Genomic DNA, 15,063 nt, shown 5'->3' with positions numbered 1-15,063 from the left:
ATCAGGAGGATACTTCAGATGGCTACAGAACCCCTTCCTTATCAGCTTGTTAGGAATCTTAACAGGAGTTGCCACTAGATGACTAGATGGAGAAATGCTGTTTTCTTCTCCAGAAAAGGAAATCCCTTATGCTCCTGGATGTAAAGTGAAGACTGGAAACCTGTGACTAATTTCTATGCTTCACTGCTTTATGCTTCTGCACTTTGAGAATGACTTCCAAATTGGTCATGGGAGACTGGCTCATTCTTCGAAGGAAATGATAGTATGGAACATTACAGCTTCACAGGCGTCTCACAAAATCAGACTGTGACTTTGGAAACAGGCAATATAAAACATGCTGACATGCCGTTTTACTGTTCATGAAGTTGAATGCAACAATTTTTATTGAGAAGGCATTGCACTTTAATCACCATTGCACCTTAAAGAACATGTATCATATAGTGGGCTTTGGATTCAAATGCAAACACAGAAAAGAAGTTCTTTGGTTTAGGAACCATGACAAGTAGCAGGTTTATGTCAGTTTGTAAATGAAATATTTTGAGGGATGAATTAACACTGAAAATTGAATCATAATTTTAAATGGTAATTTTAGGACCTTTTTATAGCATCTGCTATATACTGAACATTAGCTTAAGTGCTTTACATGTGTTGAATGTCTTAATCACCAACAAAGTTCTCTGACATGTTTATTATAATCTGTTTATCACAAATGACAAAACAGAAACCCTTGGGTATACTCTTTTTCAGGGAAAAACCAGAAAATTGTGAGTGTCTTTGAGGAATCACTGGTAAAGGGAGAGCCATCATCAGACAAAAATTATAATGGCGGATTTTGTTGTGTGCTTCAGATAAATAAAGGGCCCCCTTAGAGGCAGAAATTAGCAAGAGCAGGACTTGAGAACAGGAAGAAAAACATTGCAAAAGTTTACTTTTTACTCAAGCACCCAGAGTTTTAATAAGATTTGCTGGGTTTCTAACCAGTACTGAATCTGACAAAGTTATTCTTACCTCAACATTGGCCTGGATTCTTTTCATTTCATGGTTTGTTGGGTGGTTCTTTTTTCTTCTCTTCAGCTTATTTGCATGAATTCACTGCCAGTTTCAATTCTAACTCCATCATGAAGCTTTTCCTGGGTTTGCCTTTCTTTTCGCTCCTAAATCTCAGGCAACTCAACAAAGAAATCTTTGAAATAGGTTATTGTTCCTCTTTTAAATAAAGTCAAGACATTAAGTTTTCTTCTCAAGGCCTAGCCAAGTAAGACTCAAATAAGTGGTTTCTAGCCTTTACAGGAAATGTTCTTCAATCAATGCACCTGTTTATCTGCAGCTAGACTGAAAAATATCATACCTTAAACTGCTGTGTCTCTCCATATTTCTACTACAAGCGTTTGGAATAATAAATAAAACCCTTTAGAAAAACAACTATTCATTAATCATTGACTCTTGTCCAGGTAATTCTGTACCAACACCGGGAGGAAAGTATTGTGATCACCCTTTTTTTCAATGGTGACAACTAACTTTAAGGGATAATCAGTGAATGAATACATAATCTATGCTTATTTCTAATCTTTGAGTTATTTTTTGCAATGCAAATTCACTTTTTAACATAAGGGTCCCCATTTGTTTTAGGCTTTTATTAAGTGAGACTTATGAATATTTCATAATAGGGCAAAAGAATCTCAGTAAACAAGTGTATAGTGTGTGTCCTTTGTGAACAGAGCATTATTTTGGACCTTGGGCTATTGTACCTGACCCAAGTCCTACCGTACCTTACAGATTAGTGGTGTGTGTGTGTGTGTGTGTGTGTGTGTGTGTGTGTGTGTGTGCGCACGCGTGTGTAGGCACAATTTATGAGAGTAATACATATCTAATTGGCATGTTGCACCTGTATTTGTATATACATATATACGTAGGTATTTATCCTTCTCTCCCGAGTGTACAGATATTTATAGAGACAAATAAATACATATTTCAATACCAGTGCATTAAAAGTAGAATATATAAATAAATAAAGCAGAATTCACAAATAATTTGCATGAACAGGTGGCTTAGAATCCTGGCTGAAATTCAAGTTTCTATAACAGATTACTACAGAGGAAGTACCTTAAACAACATGAACTTATTTCTTACATTTGTTGAGGCTGAAAAACCCAAAATCTTGGTATTGGTAGATTAGCTATTCAGGGAGGTCCCTCTTCTTCCATGGTAGGACTATCTTCTTATTGTATCTATCATGACTTATACTGAAAGAACACTAATTCAATTTGTTAATTCAATCAGTAGCACGACAACATAGAAATTTAGGAGGACGCAATATTCATTTTATGACTTTCCTACAATGCTTTCTCCTTCTGCATTTATTTTTTTTCCTCTACCTAAATGTGGTTCAGAAGAAGTTTCTTAGTTCTGATGATTCTGTATACTGTGCTAGCATCCACTGGAAATGGAATTCAGCATCAGTGCAATCCTAACTCGAAATATCCTGAAAGTCATTAAGAAAAGGCAGTAAGTTATATAAAGCTTGAATTGGGGTATGGTGATTTTATCTTGCACAAGAGATACTTAAGGAGATAAAAGTCATTACTAGTAGTTGCTAAACAGTTTTTTTGATGCTCAGGAACATAGAACAGGATTGACAGATGGGTGACAAGAAGGACTGGGAAAAGCTATATTAGATCTTGAACAATGAGCATAGAATATGAAGAATGATAAAAAATTATCCACAACAGTGGAGACTTTGAATAGTTCTGATAATCAGATGAATGTGAAAGTATTCTGTAGATGCCAGTCAGACATTTTCCTCCAGTTTTTTCAAAGCATAGTTTTGGGTGGGCAAATTTGACTCAATTAAATCAGAAATTTCATCCACTCTCATATTATACACAATCAAACGTTATTGAAAAATCATGATATAAACACTCAAAAGACTGGAAAGAGACAGGGAGAGGGGAAAGAAGAAAGAGAAAGAGAAGGAGAGGGAGGTAAAAAAGACAGGAAGAAATGGAGAGGGAGAGGGAGAGGAGAAGAGGAGAGGGAGAGAACTCAAGACATTAAGGTAATATGTCCTGCTTTCCTAGATTAGATGTACCCATTTCCCCAGAATAACAGATGAGAACCTGTATTAGGTCTGTGGGGTCATCTCAAATAATTAGGAACATTTAGATCAGAAACCATCTCCAAATACATCCCAAAGACATGTATGGTGTTCAGGGATCTGAACCTCAGAAATTACAAGCTGTACTCACTCTATGTAGTCTTTATGTAGGGCCATCTTGGCAAGAGCATTTCTACTTCAAAGTCTCTACCTAACAGCAGATATCATTAGCTTAATTGTTGCTTACCTGAGGTGTATTGGCTGGGTTAAAGGAGTGAGTAAGGTGTTTTTAACCAGCCCTCTAGGTATGTTTGTTCACTGTGCAATGTGAATTGTGGACATGGGAGCAGAAATAGGAGACATGCTTTATGGCTCCACAGCATCTAAAGCAATGTTTCTTTTTCCTTACCAAAGCTGTTTAGGTCATCACCACTACTGGATTTCTAATCCTTTGAAAAGCAGAAAGGCACAGAAAACTCCTACAGGACACTTTCCTCAACAGAAAGCAGCCAGTCACAGCATTAGACACCTTCCAGCAGAGAAGACAGTAATTTGCCCTTGTTAGAATTAATTGCCAAATTGTATTCTAAACACACATTAGTATTCCCAGCCCAAACTAGTACTACTAATACAATACCAATGCTTTTTTCTTTTTACAGTGTTCAGGGCCAAGATAGTAATTTCAAACAAAAAAAGTGTACCTGTGGGCTCATAATCAAGAATTATCTGGTTTAGTCATATGCTCCATCATTGTAAGACAGAGGCCTGATATGGTGAAATGATATATTGATGTTATAGTATAGTTTAGAGAGTATACTTTTTTTAAGATGTGATATTTGTCTTATACAATGGGAGAAATGTTTTGAATCAATGACTAGGATTGTATCATCTGTCCTGCAGCAAAACCTGTGGGCCTGGGAATTACAGGGTGAAAGATACAATTTTATTGCTTATTATTTTATCAAGTAATTCCTTGTTGAACTCTTGCATTTCTTCTTTACCATAACTTAGACTCTGAATTTCTTCTTATGGCATGGAAGAAATGCTTTTCTTAGAGAACACAACAATGGTTTCACTGAGTTATTAGTTGAAGCAGCCAGTTGGCCACTTTGTAATTCTCCTGTCAAGAAAGAATATGTATGTTCCTGCAAGAGCATGTATATTATTGTATATTATTGAATCACTACTGCTAAAGCAACCTAGGGGACTATGCTTGCAAATATAGATTATCTGGGATACCCTCGATCTAATGGCAAAAGTTAGTAAAATAAATTAGCAACCCTAGCCCCAAAATATATAGAAACATTATAGATTCGAATTCTTTAGGCATGAAGATTACACAATGCCAATGACAAAGGACATGTGGGCTTTATAGAAGATAAAAGGCTATAAACTACAACTGCACTGTATGACCAGCTAGAAGACATATGTCAACTATGCATATTTTATTATTCATATGTGACTAGATGCATGTGTAACTTTGTATGCATTTATTAATTCCTTGTGACCCCCCTCATTGTTATTATTCTATTTAAGTCATGATAATGATATTTTACTTCAAAATTTACTCTTTAGTTTACAGAGATAGTACTGTAGAGCAGTGAACATCACCACAGAGGCATAAGTTGTCAGGGAAGATATTTCTTTCTTGTTAACTTTTCAGGTCCAACAGTTGATCAGAAAGAAAGAACCTAGGGACCCATGGAGGAGTCTTCACGGAGCAGATTTATTTAAGCAAAACTAGATTTTGGTAAAGCCAAAATAACTATGAAGAAGTGGGACCCCTTCCTTGCTCAATGAAACTCAAGGTAGGCAGGCAGGCAATCACTGAGCTTTCAGTCTTAGGTACTTTTACAGAGGAGATGAGGTTCAATGATTATGGTAATGATTATGCTAAGGATATGTGTACCATTGCAGAGTTTTCTAAGAAAGAGGTAGGAATTTACAAGAACTGAGTAAATCTTACTTAATAAGATGTCATCAATGAGAAAATGGTGATTTAAGGGGACAAGCATTCATAAAACCACAATTTTAATGAGATGTAAATTAGACTTCTGGCTAATTCTTACAATCAGAAAAGTCTCAGTTTTGGGTATGATACTTGTACCTGTTCTTCTCTGAATGGCTTCATGTATGAACAAAAACATTACATTGCCTGCTTTCTCTTAATACTCTTTTCTTTCCTTTTTGTTTTTTGAATGGAGTTTACTGGAAGTACTATCAGATTTGTTAGATGTACTATGAGATTAATAGCAAAGCACATGTGATAAATGTCAGCCCTTGGCCAGCTTCACACCTGTTTGTGTCAAGGTCTTTAAATTGTATCCTGTGTAGGGAGACCAAATTCAGAATCACTGGAGATCAAAGCCAGTGGGACAAAACTGTGACTTGGGACCTTGAAAAGCTCTTTCAGATTTAGGATTGTGCAGGGTATATTGCTCAAGAACATTATTTTATACTTTTATCCAGAGGGCTGGATCCAAAATAAATTAATTCATAAAAATGAAGGAGAATACAAGAAATAAATTTTGTATAAATTCATGTCATATTGCTGCTTAAATTACTTTTCTTCGAGTTTATAGAAATTATAAATATGGGAAAATAGAGAGAAGAAGTAGAACAAAGCTTTCATTAATTAGCTCTTTATCACCACAATGAGGTATCTGAGATAATCTGATAATGAGAAATAAGGCTCATTTTGGCTCTTGGTTTTGGAGATTTCTGTCCACAGTCAAATGGCCCAGTCGCTTTTGTGCTGTGAGGTGGCTGTTCTTCTCATGACAGCCAGGAAGTGAAACACATGACAGAGGAGACTGAGATCCCAGTATTTCCTTCCTTCCACTAGGTCCTACCTCTAAAAGATACTTCTCAACACTATGATAACATTTGTCATAGAGGCTTTGGGAAAACACTTTTCTGAAACATAGTAATGATCAGATGAATGTGTAGTTATAATTTCACGAGAGGAATTGTTTATTTTTTTGGGGGGGTCTGGTTGTGGGGCCTGAACTCTGGGCCTGGGCACTGTCCCTCAGCTCTTCAGCTCAAGGCTTGCGCTCTACCACTTGAGCCACAGCGCCACTTCCGGCTTTTTTTTTCTTTTTTTTTTTCTATGTGGTGCTGAGGAATCGAACCCAGGGCCTCAGGCATGCAAGGCAAGCGCTCTACCACTGAGCCACCTTCCCAGCCCTCATGAGAGAAATTCTTAGTACTACCTATGCTCAGTTAAATAAAACAAATCAAAAGTAAGTAGGAATTGTTGTAGATAAATAAAATCAAAAGAAATCACTAAAAATGCCACTATATGATATTGCCTTTAACATAGCTATCCTATTTTCTATTTTTACTGTGCTGTTTTCTATTTTTATCCATATTATTGTTATTGTTGTTATGCTATTTTTATTATTTCTATTTTCTCCTTATTCTATGAAGCATTTTATGCTCATAAACCTGACACTTGCTGAAATATTTTGCCTGCATCATATAATCACCTTTGACACTTTTCCTTAGCTCATACTTTCCCTTCACTTGTGATGCTTTGTCCAATGTCTAACCAGCCTTGAAAACTTAGCTTAAATGCATTGGATTCTCTGATTGCTCTCTAAAACAGGATGTTAATTTCTTCATTCTCTGAAACAGTAAAGTGTAGCTTTCCATCTTGTATTACAGTTTCATAAATATGGCACTGTGTCTGGGAGACGTGCTAATCTCTCTGTACTCTATGCATCAAGCACATTTTTTTCTGGCACAGTCTTTCCACAAATAGTTGTTGAATAGATTAACTAATACTGACATACATTTTTACATAAAATATATTGCTTTTAAAAATCAACTTTTCTAAGACTACTCACTGACAAAAGTACTTCAAAAATAAGTAGTATAAAATTGTATCAATAATTAGACTTGAATTTCCTAAAACACAGTATTATATGTCCATTTATTAATACATCTCTTTATCTGTCTATCCATTCTATCTATCCCTGTCTATCTATTGTAAAAGTCTGCAAGAAAATATCCTAGATATTGAGAATATTTATGCTGGCATTGGGGGATGGAGGAATGCCTATTTGATAGTTTTGAAAAATCCCAGTACATCAACATAATAATAATAATAATAACAATAATAAAATCTTAACACATGCATACTTTTATTAAAGTAGGTTATTTTACTGAGAAGTTTAGTTTTGGATTAAATAGATTTACATAGCTGAAACAATTTAGTAGATTTGCTTTTGGCTTTCAGCACATTGATTTAGTAGTGCTCACTGTGACAACAGAGCGTGTGGGATGCGTCCTGCTCCCTTACTTCTCCTCAGTCTGACAAGTTGGTAATAAAAATCTGGAAAACAACTTGAATTAAATTGTACAACTTTTAATAACACATCTGAAATGGGTTACTCAATGTTTCTCATTCAAAGCTTCATAGAAAAAATGTCTTAAGTTGTTTTAATTTTGCTTTTGCAGAAAGCCAAAACATGTAGAGAAACATGAAGACATACCTGAACAGGAACACAGTGATTATATGTGCGTGTATACATACACACACATATATGTATATATCTCAGATCTGTAGAATATTTTTAAATGGTTCATTTTGAAAATGGATCTTATAGTAGTGTACACAGAGGAAGAGTGAAACAATATTTTTATGATTTGAAAAGAAAGATTTGTCTTTCAAGATAACAAATAGGAGAGTGTTTAACTGGCCCTCTTCCAAGATTTATATTCCAATGATTACGTGATCATCACCCTGAGGTTAACCAACTTTGAATCACCTTTAACATGATTTTTCAAATATATTTTAACGTCTTTTTTTTTCTGTTTTGAGTGGTACGAGGGTCTGAATTTAGTAGCTTGTGCCTGCTAGATAGCTGGCTCTACCACATGAAGCACAATTCTGGCCTATTTTTTATTTTCTTATTTTCTAGGAAGGATCTTAGTGTTCCTGGGAATTGTGGCTTCAGAACATAATCCTGCTACTTATGCTTTCCTGGTGGTAGGATGGCAGGTACACACTACACAACTGGCTGTTTAATATCATCTCTCAGTAAGACTTAGGCCAGCCCCCATGAGGGGTACCCATGCCTGTCATTAGTCTACATAGAGATCTCCTTGATTCTTGGACAAAATTTTCTTTATTGGCACAGCTTTTCTAGGATAAATTTTTTCATTTGATTTATTTGCTTGAGCTGAGTTCACTTTATTGGTGAAATTTCTTTAGCCCCAATTCATGTTTGTTGAAGAAAATTTATCTGTGTGTGTGTGTGTGTGTGTGTGTGTGTGTAAACAAAGAACCCAATAGTAATAAGATGAAAACAAACGTGTTGTTTACTCAGTAGGGAATGTCTATTGACACCTGTTATTTGTCATTTAAAGAAGAATGAATTGCTCCTTGTGAACTCTATTTAGCTGACAAATTTGTGTAATATAGTTATACAGAAATAAGCTAGAGAGAGAGATTTAAAATTCAAATGATATAAAACCTAGCACCAACAATGCAACACCTAAGTCAACAAGTTGTTCTGAGACTTGCAAATTGCAATAGCCATGCGTGAAAAACAGATGGGTGCGTTAAGTGTATTCAACAGTCTGTGTATTATGAAGAACCTGATTGCCAGAGATTTCTTGGTAAAGTAGAGCAGATCTGTGTGACTAACGGTATAATGGCTCAAGAAAGCTTATTTGCTGTTTGGTACATAAAATTGCTCTAAAATGAAAACCTTGTACGCTTTTCTACTCTTTTATGATGCAAAAGATTTCTAAGACCTTATTCAACTCAGCAATAGAGTAATTTAGAATCATCTGAGTACAGGGCTACATGTGTTCCAGATACTCAGGAAGCAGAGGTAGGAGGATCATGGACAATGACTAGCTGGGGAAAAGTACGAGACCCATTCCAAAGCAAACTAAAGCAATAAAATAGCTGGAAACAGTGATCCAAGAAAGCATGCTTTCCTGAGTTCAAATCTGCCCCCCACCCCCAGAAAGCAATGAATGAAAGAAATAATAGCTTCCTCCAAAGTTTTAATCCTGGATTTTCTGAAGAGTAAACCTCTCTGATAAACTGATGTTTTTCTTTATCATGGTACCTTTTTATGCATTTTTTAAAAAATAAAAATCCAAGATGACAGTAGTAGACTGAAAAAAAAATACCCCAGTAAGACTCCCTGAAGTCAGATTGCTAAAGCTTACTACAATTCTGTCTTTGCTCTTCTGTACCTTTGAGTCATTAGGGAGGGTTTAGTAATGGTAAATCTATGTGAACACTGACATCCTTACTGATGCTCTGTTTTGTCTTAGAATCCACCATAACTTGACACAGGAATGATAAGAGAAATATAATATGAACATAAACTTCTGCATCTACCTACTTTCTCCTGAACTGATTATTTGAATTTGCTTTATCATTAACTGAAAAGAAAATCTAACTACAAGATCCTGAAATACTCTTGAGTTTTATCCACAGGAAAAACTAAATATAAGGTATTCTAAATGAATTTGTTTCCCAAAGATGCACAAAAATAGATTTCATGACAACTCCTACCATCAGTGCTTTTGAGAAACATCTCCATTAGTCTATGCTTATGTTTTCTCTCTTAGTATTCTGAATCTGGAATTAGATTTTTATTTTACTCTTGGTGGTACTAGGGTTTGAACCCAGAGCCTCAGGCTTTCAAGGCTGATATGCTAGCACTTGATCCATACCCCCAGCACCTTTTGATTTGATTTTTGAGATAGAATCTTGCCAACTATACTCAGGCTGCCCTTGAACAGTGGGCCTCCATATCCTGAACAGCTAGGAATACAGGCACAATCAGCCAAAGCTGACTTCTTACCTGGCATTTAAACTGATCTAGCCTTTGTTTGCTCTCTTTAAAAACAATGGCATTTGTGATTTATGTTTTTGATCAAAGGTAACTTTAATATGCTAAATATTTAAAATTAAATTTCTTTTCAAAATCTATATTATTGAAGACTTATGTTTTATTATATAAATTATACTTAGCTATAATCTTTTGCATGACTCTTCTACTTTTAAAGTTTCTGCTTACTGGGGTTTCTATATCATTCATATTACACTATTTGAGAATCGAAGTCTTGTTAATTCAACCCTAAAATATAGGGACTATATATTTAGGGGCTATCCTTAGGTAAATATTCTTAAATATCCTTATCCTTAAAGAAGCCTTAAGGCTTATTTGGATAAAGACAATGTGTGTATATATACAGCATTATCAAGTATTATCAGGGTCTCAAGAGGAATAACATTATGCCATGTATAGGAAGGTCATCATGTTGAGTGAGATAAGTTAAGCTCAAAAACATTTTAGTAGATGAGTTATTTATCTATACCCACATTGCTATTGTGTTGTTATCATTTTCCTTAATGAAAATAGTCACTGTGACTCTTATTAGGGACTTTATCTTTACATAAATTCATGTCAGGTCTAACATCTTCCTCCAATATTTTTTATAATAGAGTTTCCACAAATAAAAACATTTGAATGTTCTTGATGAAATAGATTGTAGCTCATAATATGTTTGGTAGCCAATGGCATTTCTCCGGATTCCTGCTCACAAGCTTAAGAAGAAATCAATATTGTCTCATGGATTGTAGTCAATACTGTTTCTTAGGTCAAAAAGTAAACAGTTGTTTTGGATTAGTGTTGTTGATGACCTTGCCAAGATCTATCTCCCTTAAATAACCAACAAAAAGTCATGGCAAAAGCAACTGAATTCCTCAGAAGCTCATGCTACAGAAGAAAAAGAGTAGCAATCTGTAATATCAAACTCTTCTAGACATCTCTATATAAATGTCACATGCATGGAGAAATATATATGAATAGATTAATGAAGAAGCATTCTTATTTTTCTTCACGGAACTATTTTTTGCTTCATATTACGGAGTCCTAACCAATGAATTGTCAATCTACATTGAGAAAAAATAAACCATACAAAAAGTAAGCAAACAGTAATCAACAATGAACCCCAGGTATGTCATTTTTAATAGACATTACCATATTTTTTGACAGAAACCACACAACTTCAGAATGAAGCAAACAAAGTTGTATGGTACTGAAAATACAAATCTTTCCTTATTGTTGAAATTTCCTTTAAAATGTATTATGTAGATTTCCCTATCCCGATGCTCTTTTTCTCATTTTTCCCCCCCATTTCTCCATGTGCTTTTAGTTTAATGAAAGTGAATTTCCCAGTCTAACTTGTGCTGCTTGAGTAGACAAGGCACAGACTGGGAGAAAATATTTACAAACTATGCACACAAGTTATATAGACAACTCTTAAAACCCAACAATAAGTACGTTTACAACCTGATTAAAAGTAACTCAAAGGTTGAGTGCCAATGGCTCAAACCTATAATTCTAGGTGCTCAGGAGGCAGAGACCTGAAGATCATGGTTTAAAGCCAGACTGGGCAGTAAAACAAAGAGAACTGGAAGTAGAGCTGTAACTAAAGAAGAAGAGCTCTGTCTTTGAGCAAAAATGTTAAGGGATATTATTTAGATCCTATGTTTAAGTCCTAAGACTGGCGCGCACGCACACACACAAACACACACACACACACACATTTACACATACACATCAAAGAATCTCACTAATGCTATTTCTATGTCCTGGTATTTTTAAAAATTTTTAATGTTGGAAAATCAGCAAAGCTTTAAATTCCATCTTCTTTCATTTATGTTTTTAAATTGCTTTGTTTATAACTGATATATTATACATTCATGTAGTTAATCATGAGAAGAAAAAGGAATAATTTTTTGACTATATAGGCCCCTCTTCTCTCCCATGCACTGTTTCCTGAAATCATTTATAAGTTAAGCCAGTTCTCTTCCAGAGAGTGTTTAATTCCTCACCTTAGGCTAGGGAAGAATGAGAGAGGGGAAGCCTACTATGATTCTATTTACAGTGAAAATTTCTAATGATTCTATCAGAATGTCTGTAGAAGAAAAGCAACTTAGTCCATAATTAAGAGACAATTTAGATAGCATGGAAGGAGATGATAAAGAGTCCCTTTTAAACTGACATTTTCATACATTTTGATACTATGTATTCCCAGTCTACATTATATCACATTTAAACAATACGTGTCAACCATATCACTAATTTCTATGAGTCCCAAAGGAAAAAAAGAAAGACTTGAAATCAGTGCACTGCTCCATCCCCTAATACTATTCAACATCATGTCTGTCTGTGCTGTCCTCTGCTGTGTACATGTTAAAGAAATTGGCAGAAGGAAAGCCAGGCATGTACTCAATTAACATTTATAAATGTCTACAATATGCTGGACTTGTGCGTAGTGCAGTGATGGAAACAAGAGATGACAGGAATTGTCAGAAGGATAGTCACCATTGTCCAGAAAGCAATGGAACTGGTTTTAGGACATCTTCACGTGTGATAACACCCATGGTCCTACAGGCTACCACCTGGTCTCTCTTTCGGTCTCTTCCTCTGTATTCGCAACATGAAACCCTGATTGGCATGTTGCAGCTGCCAAGGCTTATTAACTACCCTAGATTTTAATACAAGTTGTGACAGAGGATGAAAGGATTCACCCTGAATCTCCTGACACCTGCCCACCAGCAATGCAAGAACTCCACAGAGGTAGTAAGATCCTTAAGCCTGTTTGTAGGAAGAATAAAAGAAACTTTCCTCAAAGAAGAAGGTTTTAGATCTCAGCATATAGCGCTGGAAAGTATTGTTAAGTGTATATGTGAGGATCCCAAAGAAAGCTATTCTCAGTAATATATTTTGGGGGAGCACAATGTCATTTTACTGCACATTGAAACTTGAATAATACCCTCTCTGGGGTCACAGAAAATTAATGAAAGCTTTCGTCATCATCAAACACAGGGATCGAAAATCAAATGTACACCATACGTGTATATGCATATGCAAAAATATAAAAGGATTTTGATACTCTGATGAACTTTGATTAGTTAAGGAGAGTAAGACTTGCCATTGTTCTATAATTTTGTAGTTATAAAAAACAAAAAAGCATAAAGTAAAAAAGTTTTTCAAGGCTGGGTACTGGTAGCTCATGCCTGTAATCCTAGCTACTCAGGAGGCTGAGATCTGATGACTACAGTGTGGCACCTGCCCAACCAGGAAAGGTCCTAAGACTCTTATCTCCAATTAACTACAAGAATGCTAGAAGTGGGGCTGGGAAGGTGGCTCAGTGGTAGAGCACTTGCCTTGCATGCATGAGGCCCTGGGTTCGATTCCTCAGCACCACATAAGCAAAAAGAAAAAAGCCGGAAGTGGTGCTGTGGCTCAAGTGGTAGAGCGCTAGCCTTGAGCTGAAGAGCTGAGGGACAGCGCCCAGGCCCAGAGTTCAGGCCCCACGACCGGACTCTCACCCCCCCCCAAAAAAAAGAATGCTAGAAGTGGAGTTTTGCTCAGGTGGTAGAGCGCTTGAGTAAAAAAGCTTAGGAACAGTGTCCAAGCCCTAAGTTCAAGCCTCAGGACCAGCACAAAAACAAAATTTTCATAGATATTATATATGCATATATATGAATTCTCCACAAAATATCCTTAAATAAGATTGTAAATTATAATATCAGTTCAACTTGCAACCTGGCATCATTTATCTTAGAAAAGCCTTATTGTGATTTGTTTCAAGTTAAAGAAGAATTGGTTTTCTTTTTCTTTTCTGTTTTTGCCTTGAGGAAGATTTTTTTTATGTGTAACATTCCATATTTTATTTTATTTTATTTTTTATTGTAAAAATGCCATATAGAGGGGTTACAATTACATGGGCAAAATAAGAATTGGTTTTCTATGAATGTATCTTTTACATAGCTCTTTATATTTATCGAAGTAGCTTTATTTCATGCGAAATTACCCCTAGTGACTTACAGTGCTTTTCTTTTGTTCAAGCTGTGTTTCATTTCAGTTTCCATGGTTTTTCGACAGGAAGTTAAGGCCACTAGAAAATGCTGCTCTATGCTGCTAGGTGATGTAATTGTTTTATTTTGTTCTGCTTTGTTTACATGGCTTTAACAAGCAGTATAAAAGAAAGAAAGTTAAGTGTCTTAATGATCGGTATGGACCACCAAATTAACCTGTAGAAGATAGCAAATGATAATAACTAGGAAAATGGCAAAAGCAATTAAACCAAGCAAGCTTAAATCCAATTCAATAGCCAACTCCTGTGGATTTGAAAGATTATTTCTTGCATACAATTTTTTTTCCTATGCAGGCATTCCAAGTGTCCCTTCATTCTTCATTCCCTGGAGCCACCAACAGTATTCTGGATCAACCTATACCTAGAAGCTGCTGGCTCTTTCAGGGAATGTGTAATTAGATAAAGCTTCCTTCTTCCTTTCCTTGGTTCAGAACCAGTGTTTTATTGTCCAGTGTCTATTCTCTCCTCTTTAACTAAGAGAATTTCAAGTTTTTACCCAGGCACATGGCTTCTACAAATGACTATATTTTCTTTTCTTTTCCTTTCTTTTCTTTTTCTTTTGTTTTTTGGTCAGTTGTGGGGCTTGAATTCTGGGCCTGGGCACTGTCCCTCAGCTCTTCAGCTCAAGGCGAGTGCTCTACCACTTGAGCTACAGTGCCACTTCCATTTTTTTGGTGGTTAATTGGAGATAAGAATCTTATGGACTGCCCAGGCTGGCTTTGAACCGTGATCCTCATATCTCAGCCACCTGAGTAGCTAGGATTACAGGCGTGAGCCACCGGTGCCTGGCAATGACTGCATTTTCTAGCTGGGCAGTGATGGTTTATGTCCTTAATCCTAGCTATTCAGGAGGCTGAGATCTGTGGGTTTCGATTCAAAACCAGCCAGGGCAGGAAAGTCCATGAGACTCTTTATCTTTAATTAAATACCAGCAAGTCAGAAGTAGAACTGTGGCTCATGTGGTAGAGCACTAGATTTGAGCTAAAAATCTGACTTCAAGCCCCAGGGTTGGTATGAGTATGCATGCATACACACCACCACCA

The sequence above is a fragment of the Dipodomys ordii genome, unplaced genomic scaffold (assembly GCF_000151885.1).
Source record: "Dipodomys ordii isolate 6190 unplaced genomic scaffold, Dord_2.0 Scaffold4, whole genome shotgun sequence".
NCBI classification, from domain to species: Eukaryota; Metazoa; Chordata; class Mammalia; order Rodentia; family Heteromyidae; genus Dipodomys; species Dipodomys ordii.
Note: the sequence above shows the minus strand (reverse complement) of the source record.